Below are 25,494 nucleotides of genomic sequence, written 5' to 3'. Positions count from 1 at the left end.
GGTAGGTGGATGGTCGGTGGTGAATGAATGGGTGGATAGATGGATGGGTGGATGATGAATAGTGGAAGGATGGGTGGGTGGGTGTATGGATGAATGAATGGGTGGGTGGATGAATAGGTGGGTGGGTGGGTGGTGGGTGGATGGATCTCGTGACACCCCTGTTGCAACTTCAGCAACTCCTAGAAAATCAGGTCCAGTGTAACAGCCTCCCCCACCCACCATCAATCTCCATCCCAGCCCCAAAAGACTGAGTGTAGAAGTGACTGGGCTGAAATGGTTGCTGGGTGGTCACTGAGCCTGAGCAAAGCACAGGGAAAGGCTGAGGGAGACCCGAAGAGCCTAAGAATGCCCAGCTCTCACATACACAGGGATACTTTGCAAACTGCAGAGCAGTGAACTCATGCAGGTATTCATGCTGCATTCGCCATCCCACTGCAAATGAAGTGCCCTCCCTGTCCTGCTGGCAGAAGGTGTGAGAGGGCAACCACTTTACTTCTCCTTGACTGTAGCCTCAGGACCAGCCAGAACAGGTACTCAAGAAACAGCAATTTCATTTCTATGTTTACCAGGACGGTGGGCATGGCGTGTCCAGGAACATTGAGGAATACGCAGTCCAGGGATCATGGGGTTCAGTGACTTACGTTCCAGCACCAACTCCCCAAATCTAAGACTGCCAGCCAGCGCTGTCACGGCAACCTCACCTCATCACAGCCAGAACACTCCTGGCGGGAAGCCGTTCTGTCTCCTTCATCCACAGATGCCCCCACCCACTTCCCCACCCATGACAGCACGGCCAGCCCGAGAGCCGCAGCTTCAGGTGCTTCTTGAGCTTCAGTCTGGCACCGGGTGGCATGCGGAGGACTTCACCTGCGTCCTCTCCTTTTCTCAGCTGCCCTGGGGGGGTAGGAAGGATGGGTGATCCCATTTCACAGTTGGGGAAACTGAAGCTCTTGGGGATTCAATAACTTGTCCAAGAACACATGCGTAATAAGAAGTGAAGCCAGCATTTGGGCCCCAGCCAACTCTGTGGGCCAGGCTCCCCGACAGACAGAGCTGGGGGCACCTGGCCTCTCCCAAAATCAGCTCCACCCTCAAAGGAGGGTATGTCCACAGTTCAAACGAATATGCCTTGCTCCACGGTAAGACCAAAAGAGAAGTTTCAAAATCTTGAGAGATTTGGAACAGATGCTTAGAACTCAGTAAGGTGACTGCTTTGCAAAGGGTCCTTTTGCCATTTAAAAAAAATCACTTCCATGTATGCCCCTGGGGGCTTAAGTTCACCACCGTGCTCCAAGGGTTCAAAGGGAGTGTCAGGGGTGCCAGAAATAGAGCCCAGCCTTGCCAGGGCTGAGCGGCCGGCAAGCCCAGCTTCCAGGAAGAAATGCTGGACAGTCAGCCCTTCCCCAGTCTCTCCAAATCCTAGACCTCTCTCTGCTCCAGACACCCCCAAGGATTAAGGGTAAGCAGAGACCACCACTGCAGATTCAGATGACAGAGAGCAAGGGTCGCCAAACTCAGGAGTCCCCAGAGACACACGAACAAGGCTGACCCCACGCCCCAGCTCCACGAGGCCACTGGGTCAGCACCTTTCCATCAGCTGGTGCCACCACTAAAACCGAAGAGCGGTGTGCGGTGGTGACAGCAGTGAGTGCCCAGGACATGCAGACCCCTCAAGGCAAGCACCACCCAGCTGGGCATTGAAGCAGGTGTCCTCACAGCAAACTCTGCAAAAGGAGCCCTCCCTTCATCCCGGCCCAAGTCACAGAGCAGCAACCAGTGTCCTGAGGGCAGCCCTCAACTCTTCCCAAGAGAGGGGCACATGAGGGTAGGGACTTAGACCCAAAGCAGACCCAGGCTCCCGTCCACACCTATGTCTGGTGGGGATGGGCAGGAACGCCCAGCAAAGATGTCATCCCTGGCATCAGGGGGAGGGACATTGGGCTTCCCATGCATGGTGCTATAAGTCCCACTGCCGGGTGGGCAGCAGAAGAGATGGGCAGTGGCCCACACAGCTCACCTCATGGTAACAAGCTAATCACTCCATTCCAAAATGCAAGCTGGCAGCCACTCAGCAGGCACCAAAGGCCACCAAAGGCCACCAAAAGGGGCAGACCAGTACATCTGTGACATGCATTAGCAAATTCATTAGTGAAATTAACTGTCCCCCTAAACAGCTGAGATTGTGTTAAACAAAGCCTTGTAGAATGGTTTGTGGACTCCTTTTTTCTTTATTCCTGCCTGCAAGGAATAGCATGCCAGCTGAGGCTACTGGAAACCAGGAATGGAAGTCCTGAGCCCTCACCGGAGTCCGCGGCTTCCCCATCCACACATGGAGCTGAGTGCCTCTCGGGCCAGAGTCCTGTGGCTCTCTCCGCCGTCTGTCTCCTCTCTTGAGTACTTGAGCCTTGTCTCTTTTTCTTCCTCTCCCCTTGAAAAATCAAGTAGCATGCATGTTGGGTTTCGCTGGATGCTAGAGATTAGATTGCATCTGTCTGGATATAAATAATTTACTGCTTGATGGTCAGAGGGAATTTAATTAGTTCTTGTTCTCCTGATAGAATCAGCCCACCATTGCTAAAACATTTCACTCCGAATTAGTCTGAAAGGGGCCAACAAGGCAATGCTAATTTTATACACATGACGTCCCCCGCAGCTTCTGAAAATACACATCCAGCACGAAGTACCACCCGGGCTGTTGCTGCTGCCGCTTCAGTATCTGGGGGCGCCAGAGAAAGTCCATGGAGGGTGGGCCCCGGCCCCGGCTGGAGATAAGGGAATCGAGGTAGGGGCCAGAACCCTGCTGCCTGCCACGTACAACCTTCTCCTCCCAGCTCCGGATAAAAGGAGCAGGGACCCTAATGACATGATCAATGGGTTCACGGGGCCCAGGTGAGGGGCTCGTACCCACCCCAGGAATCCAGCAGGAAAGACTCGACAGAGCTGTGCTGGGATTTTTTCCCCTCTGCAGAGCACGGCTCTGCTGGACGCCTGCCTCCCACCTGCCTAGGGAAATCACAGCTCAGATGAAAACCTGGAGATGAGGCCCTGTGCCAGCCCGCACTCGCCCACTGCCTCCGCCTGGCCCCTGCGCAGCAGCAGAGCGGGCGGGGGGAGCAAGAAGGCCTGGTTTGTCCTGAAGTTCCCTTTAGGAACATTCGAAATGAAGCGGATCTCAGAAAACAAGCCAACAGGATCAATAGCCCACAAAAACCACCAACAAAAAGATGTTTTAAAATGTGGGCCAGGTAGCCAACGGGTCCTTGAAAAAAAAAAAAAAAAAGAAGAAGAATCTCTAAGGAATGTTCAATGAGAAGGAAGAGGATGAACAGGTCAGAGGCTGACTCATCTATTGATCAGACTGTCCCTTCAGAGACAGCAGCCTGGTGAGGCAGGAAATGAAACGCCTCGCTTCTGTCTGCAAGGAAAGGGCAGGATCCCTACACCCCACTGCCCTCAGCAGCTCCGTTACAGGGAAGATGAAGGCAGCCACTTCTCAGCATGTTTATCTCTCTGGCCTACAGCACATTTGATTTCATGGCATGATTTAAAGGAGTGCCTGTTTCACCACAACCTTCCCAGCATTGTGTGTTAGCATTTTTTTTAAGTCTTTGCTAACAATCTGGGAAAAGAGGTGTCACATTGTTGACATTGGTACAGGTTTGATTACTCGTGAGATGAGTTTCCTTTCCATATACTAGAGGAGTAGAATAGGTCTTCTTTTGCTCTTTTTTCTTGGCACATTTTTTTCCTTTGGAGTTAAACCAATCCATCTTCAGTGCCTTGCCTAAATCCCCCACTGGCCGGGAGTCTAGGTCTGAGGGCGTCTTGTCGCTATTTGCTTGTGTGGTACGTGTTCTCCACCCACAGAGCTGGCATTTAATAAATATTTGTTGGGCAAACCAGAGGATGGAGTTGAGGGAGTTCTCCCATGAGTCATAAAAGCATTCTTCATATAGACAAAAGCAACAAGAATAATGATTCTAAGAAAAATATCTCCCGTTAAGTGAGCACTAACTCTGCTACGCACCCTGTGCCAGGCTGAGTACTCTGCACATTTCACGGTTTTGCTTCCCCAGTGTGACAGCCCCAAAACAGATGGAGGACCTGCAGCTCCTTTGGGGTCAGTACCTTGCCCAAGGTCACACAGCTAAGGTAAGAACCAGCATTTAAATCAGGCAAGCTGGCTTCTGGCTTTGCCCTGAGCCATCCTGCTCTCCCCCAAGCCCAAACCATCAGGACCTTTTTGCCAGTCAGCTCCCATTTGACTTCCTTTCATTCATTGAACAGTCCTTCCCTGTGCACTTTGGGCCAGATGAAACAGACAAGGTTCCCAATAGCAGCAAACCCAAAATGGCATTAATCATGCTGGGAAGAAAACCATGAGCTGCTGTAGTGAGAACCTGCCTGAAGGGGCAACATTCTCACCTATTACCTTGGCGAAGGTGGCATCTAGGGATAACGGCGGAGCCGGCCTTTCTGGCTGGTGGGGGCTGGTGCGCACATGTTAATAGGAGCCGAACCTTCCTCGAGGACGCCTTAGCAGAACGGCGCTGGAGCCTTAAGAACATTTATATTCCTTGACCCAGGAATTCTACTTCTAGGAATTGATCCTACAGAAATAATCAGAGGCGCAGACCAAGATTTATGTACAAGGAAGTTAATCACCGGATTATTTATAACGCAGAAAAAAACTGGAAACAACCCAAACAGCCGACAGTACAGGAAGAAGGAAACAAATTATGAATTTTGGGGACATCCACACCACAGACTAGTCAGCAGCCACTGAAGCGTATGGTTGTGGTAGAAGCTCGGTGGCTCACACCTGTAATCCCAGCACTTTAGGAGGCTGAGGCAGGCAGATCACGAGGTCAGGAGTTCCAGACCAGCCTGGCCAATATGGTGAAACCCTGTCTTTACTAATAAATACAAAAATTAGCCGGGCGTGCTGGCACATGCCTGTAGTCCCAGCTATTCAGGGGGCTGAGGCAGGAGAATTGCTCGAACCCGGGAGGCAGAGTTGCAGTGAGCAGCGATCGCACCACTGCTCTCCAGCCTGGGCAACAGAGCAAGACTCTGTCTCAAAAATAAATAAATAAATAAATAAATAAATAAGAGTGATGCTCACCTTGTCATATTAAGTAAAAACAGGGTACAGACCATATATAAACATCATTCTAATTTTATTTTAAAATATATATATTTTTAAAAGACTACTAGGAAATATACCAAAATGTTAAAGTAGTTGTCTCTGGGTGGGAAGATTAAGGTGAGGTTATGGTTGATTTTTGTTCCCATCTCTACCCTCTTCTGCGCTTTCTCTACTTTTTGCAAAAAGAAACTATTTACTATAATCATAGAAAATATTTTTTAAGAAGCAAACAATACATTTAGTACATTTAGGACATCTTTTTTCTCTTTTTTTGAGACAGAGACTCGCTCTGTTGCCCAGGCTGGACTGCAACAGCACGATCTCAGCTCACTGCAACATTTGCCTCCCAGGTTCAAGCGATTCTCCTGCCTCAGCCTCCCGAGTAGCTGAGATTACAGGCATGTGCTACCACACCCACTAATTTTTTTGTATTTTTAGTAAAGATAGGGTTTCACCATGTTGGTCAGGCTGGTCTCGAACCCCTGACCTCAAATGATCTGCCCACCTTGGCTTCCCAAAGTGCTAGGGTTACAGGCGTGAGCCATCATGCCCAGCCTAGCACATCGATTTTTTTGGCTATAGAATTCATTTTGGAGTCTTGATTAATCAAAGTCCTTTGAAAGTAGGGCATAAAGATCTTAACGCAAGACCCTGGCAGTGCCCTATCTGGGAAAGGGTAGAGCAGGGTCTCCTCCTTTCTTCTGCAGACAATACTTCTATGAATGCAACCCAAGACCACTCTGCATTTTGGATGCAGCTCTGTCACACTGCTGGCTCACGCTACAGCTTGCTAAGTCATACATGCAACCACCTAGCTCTGTCTCACCATCACAGGCTTGGAAAGCTTGGCTATTTGGACCCCAGTAAAGTATTTTGGGTTCTACTAAATTGTATTTTGCTAGCTTCACCCTACCATTCTGACTGTTGAGATATATTTAGATCCTAAGCCTGTCTATGAAGCACTCTCACCAATCCTTCCAGCTCCCTGTCATCCTCGGATTTAATAACTCTGCCACCTGCGCCCCATCCGAGACATCAGCAACCATGAGGAGCAGGGAGAAGGTGCTGACGGAGCCCTACGGCACATCTCTAGAGACCTCCCTCTGTGTTCCTTCTACTTGTTAATCAGCTTTCATTTGTTATTCAACCAATTACGAATGATGAATGAGCCCTCCCTTTGCATAAGCACGTCTTGCCACAGTCCCTATTCAAGCCTCACCAGGCTGGGCCTGGGGTCTCCACTCGTCTACTATAAGAAGCGGCCAGCACTAAAGAGCCTTCCTCAGTAGCTCCGTGCTCCATCACCATGGTCCTGCAGCTCCAGGGAGACTCTCAGGTGCATGCAGGAAAACTGGTAAGACCAGCTTTGGCGCAGCACCGCGTCCATCCATGTGCTGTGCATCTTGGGGTGGGTCAGGGGACGGGGGAAGAGCTGAGGTCCACAGCGGATCCTAAAGCCAAACCGCCAGAACCCCAGTCCTTCCATGCTTTGGGGAAACTCTTTCAACGATGGACAGAATCAGCCAGTGGAGGTGAGGCTGTGCTGGGTCCCCAGCAACCCAGGCCACTCCAGCCAAGATGCTGACCTGCCTGCGGGCCTAGGGCACTGTGGTTGCCCTCAACCCCAGAGGCAGAAGCCTTGCTTGCCGCCCTTCATAACCAGTATCTGTGGTTCCTTCGTTCTATGGGACATCCAGCACCTTCAGCCGAGCACTGCCCCAGAGGGGACACGAGGCAGCTACAATGGCTGGGCCCTGGCAGCTGATGGGACAGGTCCGAGCCCCATCTGGCAAAGCAAGAGTCACCAGCAATTTGTTTCACTTGTTCTTAAGCAAATTACCTAGTTCGTCTGCACCTCTGTTCTCTTCTTTATAAAATGAGGTCACAATAAACTCTTGTTAACGGAAGTCACCCTGCAACCGAGGACTCACTCCTCCTATCTAGCTGCAATTTCGTGTCTGTTAACCAACTTCCTCCCATCTTCCCCTTCCCGTTCTCCTTCCCAGCCTCAGAATCATCCTCTCTGCTTCCACGAGCTCAACTCTTTTGAGCTCCCACATATGAGTGAGAACATGTGCTATTTTTTCTTTTTTTTTTTTGAGACAGGGTCTCACTCTGTCGCCCAGGCTGGAGTGCAGTGGTGTGATCTTGGCTCACTGCAACCTCCACCTCCCGGGTTCAAGCGATTCTCCTGAGTCAGCCTCCCTAGTAGCTGGGATTATGGGTGCCTACCACTATGCCCAGCTAATTTTTGTATTTTTTGGTAGAGATGGGGTTTCACCATGTTGGCCAGGCTGATCTTGAACTCCTGACCTTAAGTGATCTGCCCGCCTTGGCCTTCCGAAGTGCTGGGATTACAGGCGTGAGCCACCGCGCCCAGCCAGGATTTACCTTTCTGTGCCTGGCTTATTTCATTTAACATGATGTCCTCCAGGTTCATCCACATTGCCATAAATGACAGCTTTCCCTGATTTGATCATTACACATTGTATATATGCATCAAAATATTGCTTTGTATCCCATAAATATGTACAGCTATTATGTGTCAACTAAAAATAAAGGGAATAAGTAAATAAATAAACAAGGTGACTCCTCGTCCCTACCTCTTAGGGCTGTCGTAAGGATTCGCTGAGATGCTACGTGCCAAGTTCCTGGCAGGGAAGAGCGATCTTTAACAGAGTCCTTGTTGGGACTCCATCTCCAGGCTCTCCAAGCCAGGGCTAGCCAAGTCAAATCAATAAAGAAAACCCTCTTTTCTTCCAATTCAACACATTCAGAATTTGAAAATCAATTTCAAATTCATATAAAAGAACCTGCCTGACCTTTACCTCTGCACTGTCTATTAAGAGATGGTTTGCAGACCAAATCAATAATGTAAAGTCTCCTGGAACCCTGCTAAGATGCTCCCAGAACAGCATGAGTGCCCGCTCTCCAATGACAGTCACATTGCGTGTACTTGCGCTGGGTACTTCGTATCTTCCAGAGCAGTAGCCTGCTGGGAGGAGTGGGGGCTCACCTTTCCCTCACCCCTGCCAGCCCCCAAGCTGGGGTGACACACATCTAGAGTACAAAGACTTTATCTGGTCTTGGAAGCAAACATCCAAGGCCCCCACTAAGCAACACTGTGCTGTAAACTCAGTACTGATACCACAAGCAAGTCCATGTGCTGAGAGAACAGAGAACCGATTCCTTTTATCACACAGCCTGAGCATCTCAAATCTGAAAATCCAAAATGCTCCAAAATCCAAAACTTTGTGAGCACTGACATGACACTCAAAGCAAGTGCTCACTGGTGCATTTTGGTTCTTGGATTTTTAGGTTTGAGACACTCAACTGATAAGTATAAAGCAAATATTCCAAAATAAAAAAAAATCCAAAATCTGAAATGCTTCTGGTCCCAACCATTTCGGATAAGGGATATGCAACTGGTAGGCAAACTTCTGCTGGTTCCCCTGACTCCCACAACTCAAGCTGGGGGTGATGCCCCTTCTTCAACGTTTCTCCCGTGCTGGGTGCCACCCACCCACAGCACCCTCGATACATTCCGAAGAGGTGATTCCTCCTCATGAGAGCCTGGGAAGACTCAAGAGACCCCCATGCCCTGTATGGTGAAAAAAGGCTAATTTCCCAGCTCCACCCCCATTTAAAAAAACCTTCGCTCTGAAGGCGACTGGTTGGCCCATAAGCCAGGTTCCCGCGTCCCACTCACCACCACCAAGGGCAAACTGGCCAGACCCCCAGGACCTGCTCCATGGAAAGCACCTGAGTCAGTGAGACCCCCGCCGCCCCACCTCCCAGAGTTCCAGCCCCAGTGAGGATGTGCTGAGGGGTGATGGGGGCTACCTCCCCACTAGATGCTTAGGCGTCTGCCTTCTCCTCAACCCACCCACCTTGAGGAATACCCCCACTAGCCTCTCAGGTAGGTTTCTTTATTCTCGCTTTAGGGGATTTTTTCATTGTGGAAACATCTATAGCAAAAAAAACAAACACAGAAAAACAAACAAAAAAAACTCTTGCCATTTCAAACCATTTTTCAGTGTACAATTCAGTGGCCTTAATTACGTATCAAATGTTGTGCACCCATGACTATGACCTACTTCCAGACCTTTTCTATCACCCCAAACAGAAACTCCATGCCCATTAAACAATAGCTTCCCACTCCCCCCAAACCCCTGGCAACCACTCGTCTACCCTCTGTCTGTATGGATTTGTATTCCAGTTATGTCATATAAATGGAATCATGCAATGTGTGGCCTTTTGTGTCTGGCTTCTTTCACTTAGCGTACCATTTCTAGGGTTCATCCATGCTGTAGCCTGTGTCAGAGCTTCATTCCCTTCTGTGGCTATATACTATTCCACTGTGTGGATATACTACATTTTGTTTGCCCACTCACCTGTTGACGGACATTTGGGCTGTTTCACTATTGTGCGGTGAATGATGATGCAGTGAACATTGGCATACAAGTATCTGTGTCCTTGTTTTCAATTCCTTTGGGTATATGTCAGTAGCTTTCTTTCTTTAATCTGCCAACCTGCATTTATTCCATTTGCTGTTACTTAGCAGGGCCTGCTGCAAACATTGTACCAGATGCAAGATATTCTGGTGGCCAAGGTCAACATCTAAGAGTGGATGGATGGAAAGATAGAAAATCGATGGATGGTGTATGAACAGATGAATTATGGATGGATGGTGAATGGGCAGATGGATAGTAGAGGAGGAATGGACAGATAGATTATGGATGGATGGATAGGTAGATTACGGATAGATGGTGGATGGATGAATGGTAGATGGACAGATGGACAATAGATGGATGGTAGAGGATGGATAGATGGATTATAGATGGATGGATGATGGATAGATGTATTATAGGTGGATAGATGGGTAGATGGATAATATATGGAGGATGAATGGATGGACAGAAATCACAGCCACATTGCTCCTCCCTTCCCCCTACTGACTGGCACAGCAGTAGTCTAAGAACTTCTGAGCGAGCCTGCCTTCATTTGTCTCAAAACTTGTCTGTATCTGAGTAATGTTTCCCACCAACAGTGTTGGCTGCCACTAGCTCTCAAGCCATCCTGTCCCTCAGGGTCACCTGGACAGCATTTCCAAAATGACACTTAGAGGTCCCACCCCTGGAGACCCTGACTCCACACTCTAGGGTGGGGCTCACAGTCAGTGCTTTTCATGAACTCTCAGGTGGTTCAGGGGATCGGCCAAGGCTGGGAACCCCTGATGCAAGGCTCACGTCTTTCCAGGAGTGGGCCTGTGGGCTGGGCTGCTTTGCATGCCTTGCAATAGCTGTGGGTTGCTTTTAAAAAATAGAATGTCATGTCTCAGGAAGGATGAAGAAACCTGTAAATCACAGATAAGAGACTCTTACTGAAGGATGAGGGGGGGCCCTGGGAGAAAAGAATTTTTTATAAAACAGAGTGGCAGGGAGGAGGAGTGAGGCCAAAAATGCTGCGATGAAGTTAATCTATTAGGTAATTATTGTAATGCCAGCTCCACGTCCCCGGCCCTGGCCTAGCTGTCATTTAACTCGTTGAAAAGGATGTTTCTCATTACTGGAATTTTACCCTTTGGACTAACAATCTGGTGGCATCAGGCATTCAAGATTCTTAAGGAATCCCAGGGTCCCCTAGCATCTCTGGGTTCTTGAAAGAAGTCAGCATTGTGGTTTCCAAATATCCCCAAATCAGGAAAATGGCAGAGCCTGCCCTACAGCCAGCAGATTATGGTCCTTGCTGTACGACTGACCCCTGAGCAGAGCCCCTAACCTGGCCCTGTCAAGCCTGGCTAGGACAGGCTACGGCCAGGCCCTCCCTCTCCCTTCTGCCTGTGCCTGGGGGTACCATCTCCTCCCCATTGTCAGCCCAGAGTCTTCCTCGAGGCCCCATCATAAAAGTGTCACAAGTGTTTTTCATCTGCTTTGGTGTCCCCCACCCCCACCCGCCGCCCCACCAACCACTCTCTTGCATCATAGAAATTCAGATTTAAATGGAAGTGTACCAGGATAATTTGATCAGGTTGTCTTAAGCCTGGAGTCTCATAGTTGTGATCTACAGTTTTAATTAAGCTTTGAATCTCCACTGCAGGATCTCATGTTATCTTGCTGCATCACACCAAGCAAGGGTGGTGGGTCAGGACGCAGCCGACCTGGCCAAGACTGGATGTTCGTGAACTTGCTGCGGGGGGTCTGGCTTCCTCTTCCTGCTCCTTGAGTAAACTCTAATCCAAGGATCCCTCAAGGAGGGAATGGGGTAGGCAACAGGAAGGCCTGTGGTGGTGACAACGGAGTGGGCAGAAGACTGTGCCTATGAGCCCCCTGGGTGTGGCCTGCTCACCTCCCCCCAGCGTCCTCTCTCAGTGCCAACCCCTCACCTTCAGGACTTTTGTCATAAGAACATGATTTGCTGAGAGCCATCATGTGCAAACCACAACCTGGTGCTAAGTATTCTCTCATTTAACCCTCTTGGCCATCCTGAGAGGCGGGTGTTATTATCACTCCTCCCATCTTACACATGGGGAAACTAAGGCATCAAGAGGCTGCCCCGCCACCCAGCTTAGCCATCCCTGAACCCACAGTCCTTGGGGCACCTGGAGTTGCTTCTCCTCGGGCAAGGTCCCTGTGTCCAGGAGCTCATTGTGGCTCCAGTGCCCAACACCCAGCAGGTGCCCACCCGCCATGCACACCCATGGATGAAGCCGAGGCCGATCCCACCCCTCTTGCCCCCTCTCCCAGACCCCTCCCACCCCAGCTCTGCCCACCATGCCTCCCTGGTGGATCCTGAAGGCCTTCAGCCCTCTCAACAGGGTGGAGGCAGGGAGGGGGAAGGGGAGCCAAGCTGAAGGCAGTGGGAGCTGAGCCCTTTCCCGGGAGGTGGCCCCAGGTGAGTACCACAGTCTTAAGTATTTATTAACAAAGGCAGGAGGGCAGCCAGCCTGTCCCATTACTTTAAGGCCTACAGCAGTTTGCAAACGTGCATGTTTCCCATGGCTCATTGTCTCACAGCAAAGACCTGGGGAAGCTCAGCTGCTCGTTAGGGTTCTGAGGACCAGAATAATGGCCAGCTGAGGGACGCAGAGGCTGGCCACCTGTGCTGCCCTGAGGTGGCTTCCGGATTCCTCACCCACCCTCACCTCATGCAGGCTTGCCAAATGTGGCAGATAAGACAGCATAGCCAGTAAAACACTAATTCCGGAGAGAAGACGAAACAATTATAGGATAAGTATATCCCGTGCAATCTTTGGGACACACTCATACTAAGCGATTATTGTGTATCTGCAATTCCAGTTTACCTGGGCGTCCTGGGTACACCTGGCAGCCCTGCCCCTACAGCACCTGATACCTTTCCTGCTTATGCCTCAGGCACTTCCTCTTCTTTCTGTCCCCTCTCCCTGAAGATTCCCAGAGGGGCAAGAGCCAAGCCCAGCCACTCTAGAAGTCACCCTCTCCAAAGCGCAGCAGCAGAGCCACTGGAAATACTTCCTCCAAGCCTGAGACAGAGGAAAAGGAGAGAAAGACCAAGGCCGTGGGGAACGAAGGCAGAGGGAGCTGGGCATCGAGACCGTGCTCTGGAAGGAGCTGCACGCAGCACCGCATCCACACACACCTGCTGTCCCCACGCACCCACCTGTGGGAGGCCTCTGGGCTATGCAGTCCCCAGCCGTGATTTGAGGCCTTTCAATCTTGCAGGACCTCGTGCAGCCTGGAGGAGGGGCTTCCAGGCTGAGCACTCGGAGCCCATGGCCCTGGAGACACTCTCTGGTCTGCAGAGGGGCTCCAGGCAAGGAGAGAGGCTCTTTAAGCCTTTCACCTTGGCTCCCCCAGCAAGGGAAGAACAGGCACCTGTCCCTTTAACAAGCCCTCTCCATCCTACAGCTGCGGCCACTTGATGTGAATGATTGCTGCTGAGATCCTCATCTGGGATTTTCCAGTGCGATGATTCAAGCCTGGCTGTGTTCAAAAACCTCCCCTTCCGCCTTGCCATCTTCCTCTGGAATGTTCTGCCCCCTCCCCTCCCCCCGGCATCACCTGCCTCCAATCTCCATCCTACTTGGAGTTTTTCTCTCTGAATCTGCCCGGTTGGGGGAGGGTGCCTAAAGCAAAGCCAGGCGGGCACGTTCACCAGCTGGAGAAAGACAATGCCTCCTTCTCCTCCCTGGCTCAGGACAACATTCTCTAGGAATAAACTAAACTGCGGAGGTGGGAAACCAGGCGGGGAGGAGAAAAACAGAAACTCCATCTTCTCCACCCATGAAGAACGGGTGCAAGCCCCAGGGGCGGGCTGCCCACTGGAGAAGGTGGGCTGGCCCTCAAGGGAGCAGGTCAGCAAGGAAGGGATCCAGAAGGAGAAATCTGAGGGGTTGTTTAAAAAGTCCTCACGGAGAAGTTACAGAAGGTGGATCTTCGTCCCTCTCAACCCTTAGGATTAAGGGTCCCCTGTCAAAGGGAGGGGTCGAACCAGAGCAACTCCATCTTGAATAGGGGCTGCGTAGAAAGAGGCTGAGACCTGCTGGACTGCATTCCCCGGACGTTAAGGCCTTCTTAGTCACAGGATGAGACAGGAGGTCAAGAGATACGGGTCACAAAGTCCCAGCTGCTAAAACAGGATGTGGTAAAGAAGCCGGCCAAAACCCACCAAAACCAAGATGGCGATCAAAGTGAACTCCAATCATCCTCACTGCTCACTGTGCGCTAATTATAATGGATTAGCTGCTAAGAGACACTCCCGCCAGCGCCGTGACAGGTTACAAATGCCATAGCAACGTCAGGAAGTTACCCTGTATGGTCTAAAAAGGGGAGGAACCCTCAGGTCCGGGAAATTCCCACCCTTCTTCCAGAAAACTCATGAATAATCCACCCCTTGTTTAGCATGTAATCAAGAAGTAACTATAAGTATACTCCGTTGAGTAGCCCATGCCGCTGCTCCGCCTATGCAGTAGCCATTCTTTTATTCCTTTACTTTCCTAATAAACTTGCTTTTCACTTTAAAAAAGAAAAGAGGCTTCACAGTTTCACTGAGCGAGAGCGTGGTGAGCCACTGCCACGCTGGCGCTGGAGACAGGCCAGGGTCCAGCCTCCCAGGTGGTACCCGGAGCCCTCCCCAAACTGTCACATGTCCCCCAGCCACATGGGGATCTCACTGAAGGGCAGGTTCTCAGTCGGCAGGTCTGGGCCAGGCCTGAGTTTGCATCTCTAACCAGCTCCTGCGTGATGCCACTGCTGGTCCAAGGATCACACTTTGAGTGGCACAGTGGTTCCCAACTTTGAGTGCACACTGGAACCAGCCGAGGAGTTTCAAAATGACTGCTGCCCTGGGGCCTACCCCCTAGGTTCTGAGGGCAGCCTGGGTATGGGGGCTGTGAAGCCCCCCAGGTGATTCCAACATGCAGCCCTGGCCCAGAACCCCTGATCTAACAGGAAAGGCACTGGTTCAATGCACACCCAGCAATTAGTTATGAATTACAGCATGGATGTCCTGCAGACAAGGACAGGTGTGAAACGCTGTGAGGGCATGCAATGGGGAAATGGGGGCTCTTGAGTTAAGGGGCAGGAACGAGTACATGGGATGGGGGGAAGAGTGAGGGAGACAAAGGGGCCCCTTTCCAGGGCCCTGAGGCCAGGGAGCGCAAGGTGCTAAGGACTCCGGGAGGCCACAGAGCTACAAAGGAAGTGGGTCGAGGTGCAGGGGCAGCCAGCAGGGCTGGGGGACGGACCTCATGCCATAGGTAGGAGCTCCGTCTTCCAAAAGCCACAGGAAGCCCTTTGAAGTGTTGTGAATATAGTAGTGACAAGGTCAGACTTTGGCTTAGAGAAACTGGTTGGAGGGAAGTGCACAGGAAGAAGAAGGAAGACAGTCGTTTAAGTCGCTGTCACTCACCCTTTGAAAAAGCTATTCTAAATGAGGCTAAAAATTGAACAACTAGGGCACCTCTGTCTTAGCACTAAACATGGGGTCAAGGCAATTCCGACTTCTGGGAAAGAGCTAAGTCTTTGCCCGGGGCAGCCTGCCAGAGCAAATCTAGCCCTAGGCCCAGTACATGCTATTTTTAGTCTGGCCCCTCCCCATAAGGCTGCAAATTATTTCATGGTATTCCGGTGATAGGAGCAAGCCCACCCCCTCGGTTAGGCTGAAACCACTGATCAAAACCAAACCTCCAAGCAAAAGTCACCAGTCCTGTTGGGAGCTTGGAGGGATGCTGTGCTGGTCAGTGTTGTGTCCAAATGGCCAGGCCATAGTCTCTAGGGATTCAGTCCAACGTGAATCTGGGTGTTGCTGAGATAATATTTGGTTGTTGTGGTGAACTTCTACAATCAGCTGACTTCAGTACAGGAGATGAGCCTCCAGAAGGTGGATGGGTAGGTCCCACCCAATCAGCTGAAGGCCTGAAAAGCAGAAACTCAGGCTTCCCAGAGAAGAAGAAATTCTTGCCTGAAGACAGCCGTGCAAATCCTGCCTGTCCTAGGAATTTCAGACTTGACAACACCTGTAATCATGTGAACAAATTCCTTAAAATAAATCTCTTGATAGATGGAGATATGGGGATAGAGATGGAGATGATGAAGAAGATGGAGATCATAGAGATGATGGAGATGATGGAGAAGTTGGAGATCATGGAGATGATGGAGAAGATGGAGATCATGAAAATCATGGAGAAGATGGAGATGATGAAGAAGGTGGAGATGACGGAGAAGGTGGAGGTCATGGAGAAGTTGGAGATCGTGGAGAAGATAGAGATGATGGAAAAGTTGGAGATGATGGAGAAGATGGAGATGATGGAGAAGTTGGAGATGATGGAAGATGGAGATGATGGAGAAGTTGGAGATGATGAAGAAGATGGAGATGATGGAGAAGGTGGAGATGATGGAGAAGTTGGAGATCATGAAGAAGATGATGGGCAGGTTGGAGATAGTGGACGCGATGGAGATGATGGAGAGGTGGGGGATGATGGAGAAGATGGAGATGATAGAGAAGGTGGAGATGATGAAGAAGATGATAAAGATGGAGATCATGCAGAAGATGGAGATGATGGAGATCATGGAGATGATGGAGAAGATGGAGACCATGGAGAAGATGGAAATGATGGAGATCATGGAGAAGATGGAGATGGAGATGGGTAGAGACAGCCTACTGGTTCTGTTTCTCCACGGAACCCTGACTGATACAGGTGCCCACAGCTCTAGTCCCAGACACTTGTAGTCCCCTCCCACCTGGCTATGGCTTGATGTTTCCTGCTGTCTACCTTCCTGTCTTAGAAATGGGGTTCCTGAGAGTCCCAAAACCCAGACCCCAAAGACCGGACTAGGATGGAGGGGGATTACTCAAGCCTGTAGAGCCTGCACACGGACAGCACACAGCATGCAGGTCTCACTCTGGACTCTTCACTCTCCAGACCCCCATCCCAGCCTCGCACTCAAACCCCAAGAAGTGATCTTGGCTTTGACGAAGATGGAGAGATCTAGTGCAGGACACGTCTGTCTTCCAACGACCAAGATCTAAACTTTCCAAAAGCTAGATTTCCGACAATTCTGGCTAGAACTGAAAAGTAGCGTGTGAGTAACACATTGGAGAACCTGGTGGGGTGCAGGACCACTGAGGGAGTCAGGCACTACGAACTGGGCAAATGGCACCCTCCATGGGGAAGCAACGAGGCCCTGAAGATGGAAGAAAGTGAGCAATTCTTCACATACACGGGCAGACCCAATTCGGCAGGGGAAATGCACCAGAGGAAAAAGCAGCAATGTCCAAAAATGTCTCTAAGCTTGATTATTTAAACATTTATCATCAAACTTGAAGAAATAAACTCAAAGGCCATTTTAATGACATACATGGGGACAAGAAAAGCATTTGTGTTTCCAGTGCCAAGTTCCCTTGCATGAGCAACAGAAGTTTCTGCAAGTACAGTCAAAGGTGATGGGCGCACACTTTGCCAATGAAGATCCCACTTCCAGCACACACACGTCTGTGGCTTATCATTACTGACTTGTTTCAGAATTGGCTCCAGCTCCCGAAGCAGGTTGTCAACACACCTCCTCCCTGGAAAACCCAAAGGAGAAAGGGAGGGAGAGAGTTGGAGGGGCCAGGGAGGCCAGTGTAGGAGAACTGGGGTACGGTGCTCTCTGGACCAGAGCAGCATTGAGCACCCTTTGTGAAAAGCTGGGCAATGCCAGGCTAGGTCCCCCTGGCGCGAGGGTGGCTCTGAACCACTGTCACAGAAGATGGAGCTCAGGGGCCCGTGCAGACCCAGTGTGGGTGGCAGTGCCCACAGGCTCCTAAAAATAAGCATCCGCTCAGCTCAGAACCCTGCTGTCCCTCCACCTGGCCCCAGAGTGTCCTCACTTCCTCGGCCTGAGCACTGCTGGCTTTCCGGATGGGCAGGAGGCAGAGCTGAGCCCAACCTGGGGTAGTGGTGGAGGGAAGGGGGGTGGCCCAAACTTGTCCAACAGAAAAGGCCACCTGGAGCGCTTCTCTCACCCGTGGGGGTTTTTGGCGATGCCGGGAGCAACCACAAAGCCCGGGGAAATCAGGAGCTTTGTAACAAAACCAGCTCTGGGGAGCATCAGGGCAGTCAAGCCCTCCAATACCTTTCCCCCAAACAGCACATGGTTAATCAGGAATGCAAAATAGGCAGCCCATCAGATACAGAGCACAACCAAATCGAGGCAGGGTGCCCACTGCGTGGCACCCCTTGGGGCAGGCTCCCTGCGCATCCTCTTCTGTGTCTTTGGGGAGGTGGCTGTGGGTGTATGCACACAGTACCCACTCAACCCCTCATGGGCTTGTGCCCTCCCCTGGAGGCAGGTGGATGAGGTGAAGGCCTGGACGTGCCGGCCATCCTGAGACCCGCTCTGTGCCAGAGGCCCGCACATTCGTGCACTTTTTCCACATCCTCAACAGAGACCCTTGGTCTGGATGCTGCATGAATTCACAACATCTGTCTGTGGGAGAGGAACTCCCTGACTTGGCTCTGAAAAAATAATAATAAAATAATAAGCATTTAAAACAAAGCGCAGCTTCTTCCAGGAAGCCAGAGGTGTGGGTAGCTGGTGTAGGATTTGCTTGGCATTGGGTTTGGAGCACAGCAGATAATTCCAGAATTCCACCATTCTCCTGGCATAGGGTCTTTGCCCAGGGCTGACCTCAGGGCTCACTCCATCACCGCATGACCCCAATGGCACAACTGTGGTTACACCTGCTGCAAATTCCCTGGTTAGTTACATTCTCTAAGACGCAGTGGCCTTGACTCAGGGTGGCTGCACTTCAGACTCAGCCTCCTGCCCCCTCAACGTCCTGAGCATCGTGCTTCGTCCATCTCCCATGCTTCTCCATCACGTTCCCTCTTCCCTTCGGAACAGGACGGGCCTTCGTGCTGTTTTCTTCCTGCCCAGCTCTGCTTCCCACTCCTGCCCTTGCCCAACTGTTCTCCATGCTCTTTGGGGGAACCTCATCTGGTCCTGCCCCATGGGGAGGCACAGACCCGACTGGGCTCCCTGTCCCCAGCCCAAGGCAGCCCAGTCTGACATGAACGCTGCAGTCGACACGGGCGCTGGCTTTGCTGCTGGCCACTGGCCCATGGCTCCTACCAGAAAAGCCCACAAGGGAGGCAACATCACATCAGCCAGTTTGCTCCCCAAAACCAAGAACTGCACCCCCCTTTTGGCCTTGATATTCACAGGTCATTTTTCTTGGATACTCGGGAAGATTCTGTCTTGCAGACCATCTCCACAAAACCACAAAACGTGGCCTTGGGACCTGCTCGGGGTAGGGCAGAGGGGTCGGCAATGCTGAGGGGAGGCTGTGGAGAGGAGAGCATCCAGCACGTGCAAGTGACGAAGGAGAGGAGGAGGCGAGCTCCAGGGCTGGCAGGAGCTGGAGAGGACAGGCTGGGAGCCATCAGGAGACGGAGCAGAATGTGGTCAGTCAGGTGGCCCAGGCATCCACCAAGACTTGGCACCATGGTGGGGAAGTCACTGGCACTGTGGTGGGGAGTCACTGGCGCTGTGGTCGGGGGGGTCACTGGTGCTGTGGTCGGGGGGTCACTGGTGCTGTGGTGGGGGAGTCACAGGGTAGGGGAGTCACTGGGTTGGGGAGTCACCGGCTGCCACTCACCCTCAGTTGTCATCTCTAAAATGGGAACCGGTGCCACAGCGACTGCACTCAGCTGGTCCCTCCGAGGTAACTGCACCTGGTACCTTCCCAATCTCATCTCTGAGAACTCAGCATGGCATCCCAGCCCCATTTCCTGAGTGCCCCTTGGGCTTCTGTGCTCCATCCTCCCGCCACGGCTTTGCTTAAGGGTTTGTCTTACCTGCAGTCCACCCAGTCCCTGCCCCAGTCCCACCATCATTATCATCTCTGTCTCCTCCTCCTCCCCCATCCTCCTCCTCCCCCATCCTCCTCCTCCTCCTTCTTCCTTCCCCTCCTCCTCCTTCTCCTTCCCCTCCTCCTCCTCCTTCTCCTTCCCCTCCTCCTCCTTCTCCTTCCCCTCCTCCTCCTTCTCCTTCTCCTTCCCCTCCTCCTCCTCCTTCTCCTTCCCTCCTCCTCCTCCTTCCCTCCTCCTCCTCCTCCTTCTCCTTCCCCTCCTCCTCCTCCTTCTCCTTCCCCTCCTCCTCCTTCTCCTTCCCCTCCTCCTCCTCCTTCTCCTTCCCCTCCTCCTCCTTCTTCTCCTTCCCCTCCTCCTCCTTCTTCTCCTTGCCCTCCTCCACCTTCTTCTCCTTGCCCTCCTCCTCCTTCTTCTCCTTGCCCTCCTCCTCCTTCTTCTCCTCCCCCTCCCTTCTTGGATTATCCAGACTTGATCTATCAGCCAACAGCTCCCTCAACCCACCCCTGAGCAACAGCATGTCGTATCTTTTCATAGGTTTAAAGCACAGCCCCCCAGCCAGTCAGGCAACCCCATTAGACCAAGACAAAAACCCAATCCCATTCTTATTGCTTCCATCACTCGGCACAGACAACTGTTCAGAGGCACTCACTGAATTAAACCACTGCCAAAGGCTGAGAGATGACTTCAGTGAGGCACCTTGATCAGCCAGGAGAAAAGAGGTTTCGCTGCAGTAACAAACAGCTGCCGAGTCAGTCACTCTTTAGAGCAAAGATTTTTTTGCTCATGCTACGTTCCTATCACGGGTCCATCTTGCTCCTCATGCAAGGGGCCAGGCTGATAAAGCAACCTCTTTCTGGAACATTCCTGGTGGTCACGACAGAGAGGAAAGAGGGATGGATACACTCCATCCTAACCCGTGGCAGACACAACTTCCAGCCCCATATCAATGACTTTGGTCATTGGCCAAAGAAAGGCACAGACGTACATGAGAGCTCCACAGCTGGGCAGAGCAGACACCAAATATTTGTGACCAAAGTGAGTCTGTCCCAATGACACTAACCTAGGCCAATGCAGATCATAAAACACCAGTGCGGCCGGGCGCGGTGGCTCGTGCCTGTAATCCCAGCACTTCGGGAGGCCAAGGCAGGCGGATCACGAGGTCAGGAGATCGAGACCATCCTGACTAACATGGTGAAACCCCGTCTCTACTAAAACTACAAAAAAAAAACTAGCTGGGCGTGGTGGCGGGCGCTTGTAGTCCCAGCTACTCAGGAGGCTGAGGCAGGAGAATGGCATGAACCCGGGAGGCGGAGCTTGCAGTGAGCCGAGATCGTGCTACTGCACTCCAGCCTGGGCGACAGAGCAAGACTCCATCTCAAAACAAAAACAAACAAACAAACAAACACCAGTGCACTTAGGTTGTCACGGAAGCCTCTGGGCTTTTGCACAAATAAGAAGGAAGACTTCCCCTCGGGCTCAAGTGGATCTGACCACTCCTTCAGGGGTTGCCCTTAGCTGGGCCAGATTGCAATCTGGATGCTCTGGACACCAGAGCATCAGGCAGGAAAGAAGATGGAATGAAGCCAGAGAGACTATCAGAGTCGTTACTGCTTCCAGAGTCCCATGTGACAGAGTGACAGAGTCACTCACTGCTTCCATTTCCATGCACACATGAACCATGGCAAGAAAAACACCCCCACACAGAGGGCCATGGCCGTGTAGATGCTCCCTGGCCTGCCTTACCCCAAGGCTGAGGATGCTCTGACCATTATTTGATATGCGGGAGGTTTCCACTTGGTTTCCTGTTGCAGGAAGAGAAGAGAGCTGTACTTGTGCCCACACAGCCAGGGGCTGGAGGAGGGCAGGTGCCACCTGCTCCGGACCTGGCAGGGGAGCACCTCTTGCTGTTCCAAGGAGTTTGGAAGCTGGACCCAGAGGGATTTGGCATGGTTTTCATAGACACTGCCATGGAGCATCTGCCATGGAGCCAAAGCCACTTGGCCACCATAGGGAATCGTGTTAGCCCAGAGGCCAGCTTGCCCCTCTGCTAAAGCCCCCCTCATGCCTGTGTGTGCCTGTGTATGCATGCATGTGCCTGCCCACGTATGTGCCTGTGTGTGCATCTGTGTGCATACATGTGCCTATGCCTGTGTGTGTGCCTGTGCCTGTCCCTACATGTATGTGTGTGTGTGCAAGTGTCTGGCCCTGGAAAAGTGGGCATTCAGCCTCGCTTCCATTCCGTGTGTGCTCCTTCTCCACCTCCCCGCAGCCTCTCTTTGTCCATCCCTGATGACGTGGGGAAGGGGAAGACAAGATCTTTCTCTTCTCAATAAATCTCTGTTCAAGATGCAATTCCAACCGGGTGCGGTGGCTCACACCTGTAATCCCAGCACTTTGGGAGGCCGAGGCAAGAGGATTGCTTGAGCCTATGCGTTTGAGACCATCCTGGCAACAGAGCAAGACCTCATCTCTACAAAAAATACAAAATTAGCTAGGCACAGTGGCCTATGCCTGTAGTCCCAGCTATTTGAGAGGCTACTGAAGCCCGGGATGTTGAGGCTACAGTGAGCCATGATCACACTACTGCACTCCAGCCTGGGAGACAGAGCAAGACCCTGTCTCAAAAAAAAAAAAAAAAAAAAAAAAAAAAAAAAAAAAAAGGATGCAATTCCTGGAAGGACCTGAGTGGCTAGCAGCCCCCTGCCCTGTGTGATTGCCCATGGGATGTGTTTAGATGCTCATTTCTGAGGCATGAGTTGCCCTTCAGGCCTGTCTCAGCCTCCCAGAGCCATGGACCACTGGGACCCACAATGGGCCTCTGGTGCCCACCTCTGCCAGGGCTTCCCACAGATATACTATGTCAAAGGCTGTCACGGGCACTGCAGGGGACAGGCAAGCCTGTTCCTAAGGGTCCACATCAAGGATGAAAGATCCAAACACATGGAAAACAAGCAATGAAAGCCGTGCCAAGTCAGCACTGGGCACTGCAGGGGAGGGAGTGCTGGGGACTTGGCAGTGTGGACCCAGTGGCTCTTCCTCCACACATGACCCTGGCCCCCCCAAGCCTCAGCTTCCTCCTGGCAAGGCAGGGTCCTCTTTCACTGGGATGCTTTGAGGATGCAGTGAGCTGATGTGTGTGAAAGGCCCTGACACATTCATTCACTGGTCTCAGCCACTGTTTAGTCTAGAGAGCGAGCGCCACAGCAGGTCCTGGGACCCCGTGGTGACTCAGGTCGAAGGGCCCCTGACCTTACAGAAGACAGACAGATGTCACGCAGTGCCCCACAGTGACTGCACTCAGCTGGGGTCAGAACTTCAGGGGGCATGTAGGGGTATAAGAGCAGCTAACTGGGACCCCTAAGTGGGGACAGTTAAGGAAGTCTTTCCTTAAGGGAGTGACACTTGAGCTGAGCTCTGAAGACTGGGTGGGGATCAATGACAAGGTCAAGGGGAGAGGGAGAGGAGGCACTCCAAGCAGGAGCTGCCTGTGCAAAGGCCCTGAGGCCCAGAGGAGTGCAACGTCTAGAGGAACGGACCGGCCAGGAGGGACGGTGGCTCTGGTAGCATTTCATGACGCACTATGATCATGTTTGCATTTTTAAAAGATGCTGTGCCCACGATCCCCTCCAATCCACCTCCCACTCAGTAGCCAAAGCCTGTGAACCCAGGCAGGAGGCGGCGGCCATGGTCCAGGCCAGAGAAGGTGGTGGCCATGGGAAAGGAGGGAAGTGAACAGAATGAGGGCTTTAGGAGGTGAGATGGGCAGGGTGTGGGGGTGCCCAGAAAGCGGACATGGCGGGGGATGGAGAGCACGGAGGGAGGAGCCCAGCCTCCGCCTTGTACAAAAAGTGGTGGGGGGTGCTGTCCTCTAAAATGGAGAACTCTGGGAGAGGAGGAGGCAGGGGCATGGACCACAAAAGGCCTGGGGCTAAGGACTTGAACAGACAATTCTCAAAAGAAGATGTACAAACGGCCAACAAGCATGAGGAAAAACGCTCCACATCGCTAATGACTAGGGAAATGCAAATCAAAACCACAATACAACACCACCTTACTCCAGCAAGAATGGCCATAACCAACCAATCAAAAAATAATAGATGTTGGCACAGATGTGGTGAAAAGGGAACACTTTTACACTGCTGGTGGGAATGCAAACTAGTACAGCCACTATGGAAAACAGTGCGGAGATGCCTTAAAGAACTGTAAGTAGAACTACCATTTGATCCAACAATCCCACTACCAGGTATCTACCCAGAGGAAAATAAGTCATGATACAAAAGAGATATTTGCACATGCATGTTTATAGCAGCACAATTCACAATTACAAAAATATGGAACCAGCCCAAATGCCCATCAAATCAATGAGTGAATAAAGAAAATGTTATATATACATATATGTGTATGTGTGTGTGTCTGTGTGTATGATTACTACTCAGCCATAAAAAGGAACAAAATAATGGCATTCACAGCAATGTGGATGGAACTGGAGACTATTATTCTAAGTGAAGTAACTCAGGAATGGAAAACCAAATATCGTATGTTCACACTCATATTTGGGAGCTAAGCTATGAGGACGCAAAGATTAGGAATGATACACTGGATTTTTTTATTTTTATTTTTATTTTATTCATTTATTTATTTATTTATTTATCTATTTATTTTGAGACAGAGTCTTGCTCTGTCGCCCAGGCTGGAGTGCAGTGGCGTGATCTTAGCTCACTGCAAGCCCTGCCTCCTGGGTTCACACCATTCTCCTGCCTCAGCCTCCTGAGTAGCTGGGACTACAGGCGCCTGCCACCACACCCGGCTAATTTTTTGTATTTTTAGTAGAGGGGGTTTCACTGTGTTAGCCAGGATGGTCTCGATCTCCCGACCTCATGATCCGCCTGCCTCGGCCTCCCAAAGTGCTGGGATTACAGGCATGAGCCACGGCGCCCGGCCAATACATTGGATTTTCGGGACTCGGGAATGTGTGGGGGGTGGTGAGGGATAAAAGATGACACACTGGGTACAGCATACACTGCTGGGGTGATGGGTGCACCAAAATCTGAGAAATCACCACTAAAAAGCTTATTCATGTAACCAAACACCACCTGTTCCCCAAAAACCTATTGGAATAAAAAAATTAAACAATTAAAAATTTTTAAAAGGCCAGGTGATGGCTCACGCCTATAATCCCAGCAATTTGGGAGGCTGAGGCAGGTGCATCACCTAAGGTCAGGAGTTCGAGACCAGCCTGGCCAACATGGTGAAACCCCGTCTCTACTAAAAATACAAAAAATGAGCTAGGTATGGTGGCAGGAGCCTGTAATCCCAGCTACTCGGGAGGCTGAGGCAGGAGAATTGCTTGAACCCGGGAGGCAGAGGTTGCAGTGAGCCAAGTTCGCGCCACTGCACTCCAGCCTGGGCGACAACAGCGAGACTCCGTCTCAAAAATAAATAAATAAATAAATAATAAAATAAAATAAAAACGTTTGAGACCCGGGGGAGGTCTAGGAATGTTCAGGAGGAGGGGTCTGCATGAGTCGGCACTTGGGTATTGGCTGAGCCCCGGTCTAGCCCAGGGAGAGTGAAAAAAGAAAATGACGCCTAGAGGAACTCCCAGCAGCAAAGTGCCAGTAGAGAAGATGAGCCCAGGAAGCAAGAAGGTCTGAACTCAGTGCGGACAGATGAGCCTGATGGGCCAAGAGACAGTGAAATGTTAGGATGGGCTGGGTGGGGCCGAGCAGTGAGCTGGGACTGGACAGGAGAGGAGCTGGACACAGGCCTTCTTTGACCAAGTCTTCATTTGTCCTGGTGGCACTGACCCCCGGCTGAGCTCCCGCATCCACCAACCAGCCTTCTCATCTCCCAGGCCGGGGCCCTCAGACTGGGGTGAGTCCCAGCATGGAGGCTTGCACCTGGTGTGGACTGAGTGCAGAGACGCCCCAACTGTTCACATGTCCATGGAAACATTACCTTTGCTACGTGACTTTGTAGCTCCTTCCACCAAGAGGCAGGGTCTACTTCCTTG

General features: G+C 51.4%; 1 protein-coding gene across 5 annotated transcripts in view; it reads right to left on the bottom strand.

Moving 5' to 3' along the window:
* The window catches only part of RBFOX3 (RNA binding fox-1 homolog 3), a 519,986-nt gene that overhangs the window by 469,876 nt on the left and 24,616 nt on the right, over positions 1–25,494 (bottom strand). Inside the window, exon 1 of one of the 5 annotated variants that reach the window (XM_030828190.1) lies at positions 2,303–3,274. The exons of the other annotated variants lie outside the window; for them this stretch is intronic. The gene's annotated coding sequence lies outside the window, so the exon portion shown is untranslated. Of the gene's footprint in view, positions 1–2,302; positions 3,275–25,494 lie in introns of those variants that run through there. 5 annotated transcript variants of the gene reach the window in all.

The sequence above is a fragment of the Nomascus leucogenys genome, chromosome 14, assembly GCF_006542625.1.
Source record: "Nomascus leucogenys isolate Asia chromosome 14, Asia_NLE_v1, whole genome shotgun sequence".
Classification (NCBI taxonomy): Eukaryota; Metazoa; Chordata; class Mammalia; order Primates; family Hylobatidae; genus Nomascus; species Nomascus leucogenys.
Note: the sequence above shows the minus strand (reverse complement) of the source record. Positions and strands in the feature narration are given on the sequence as shown.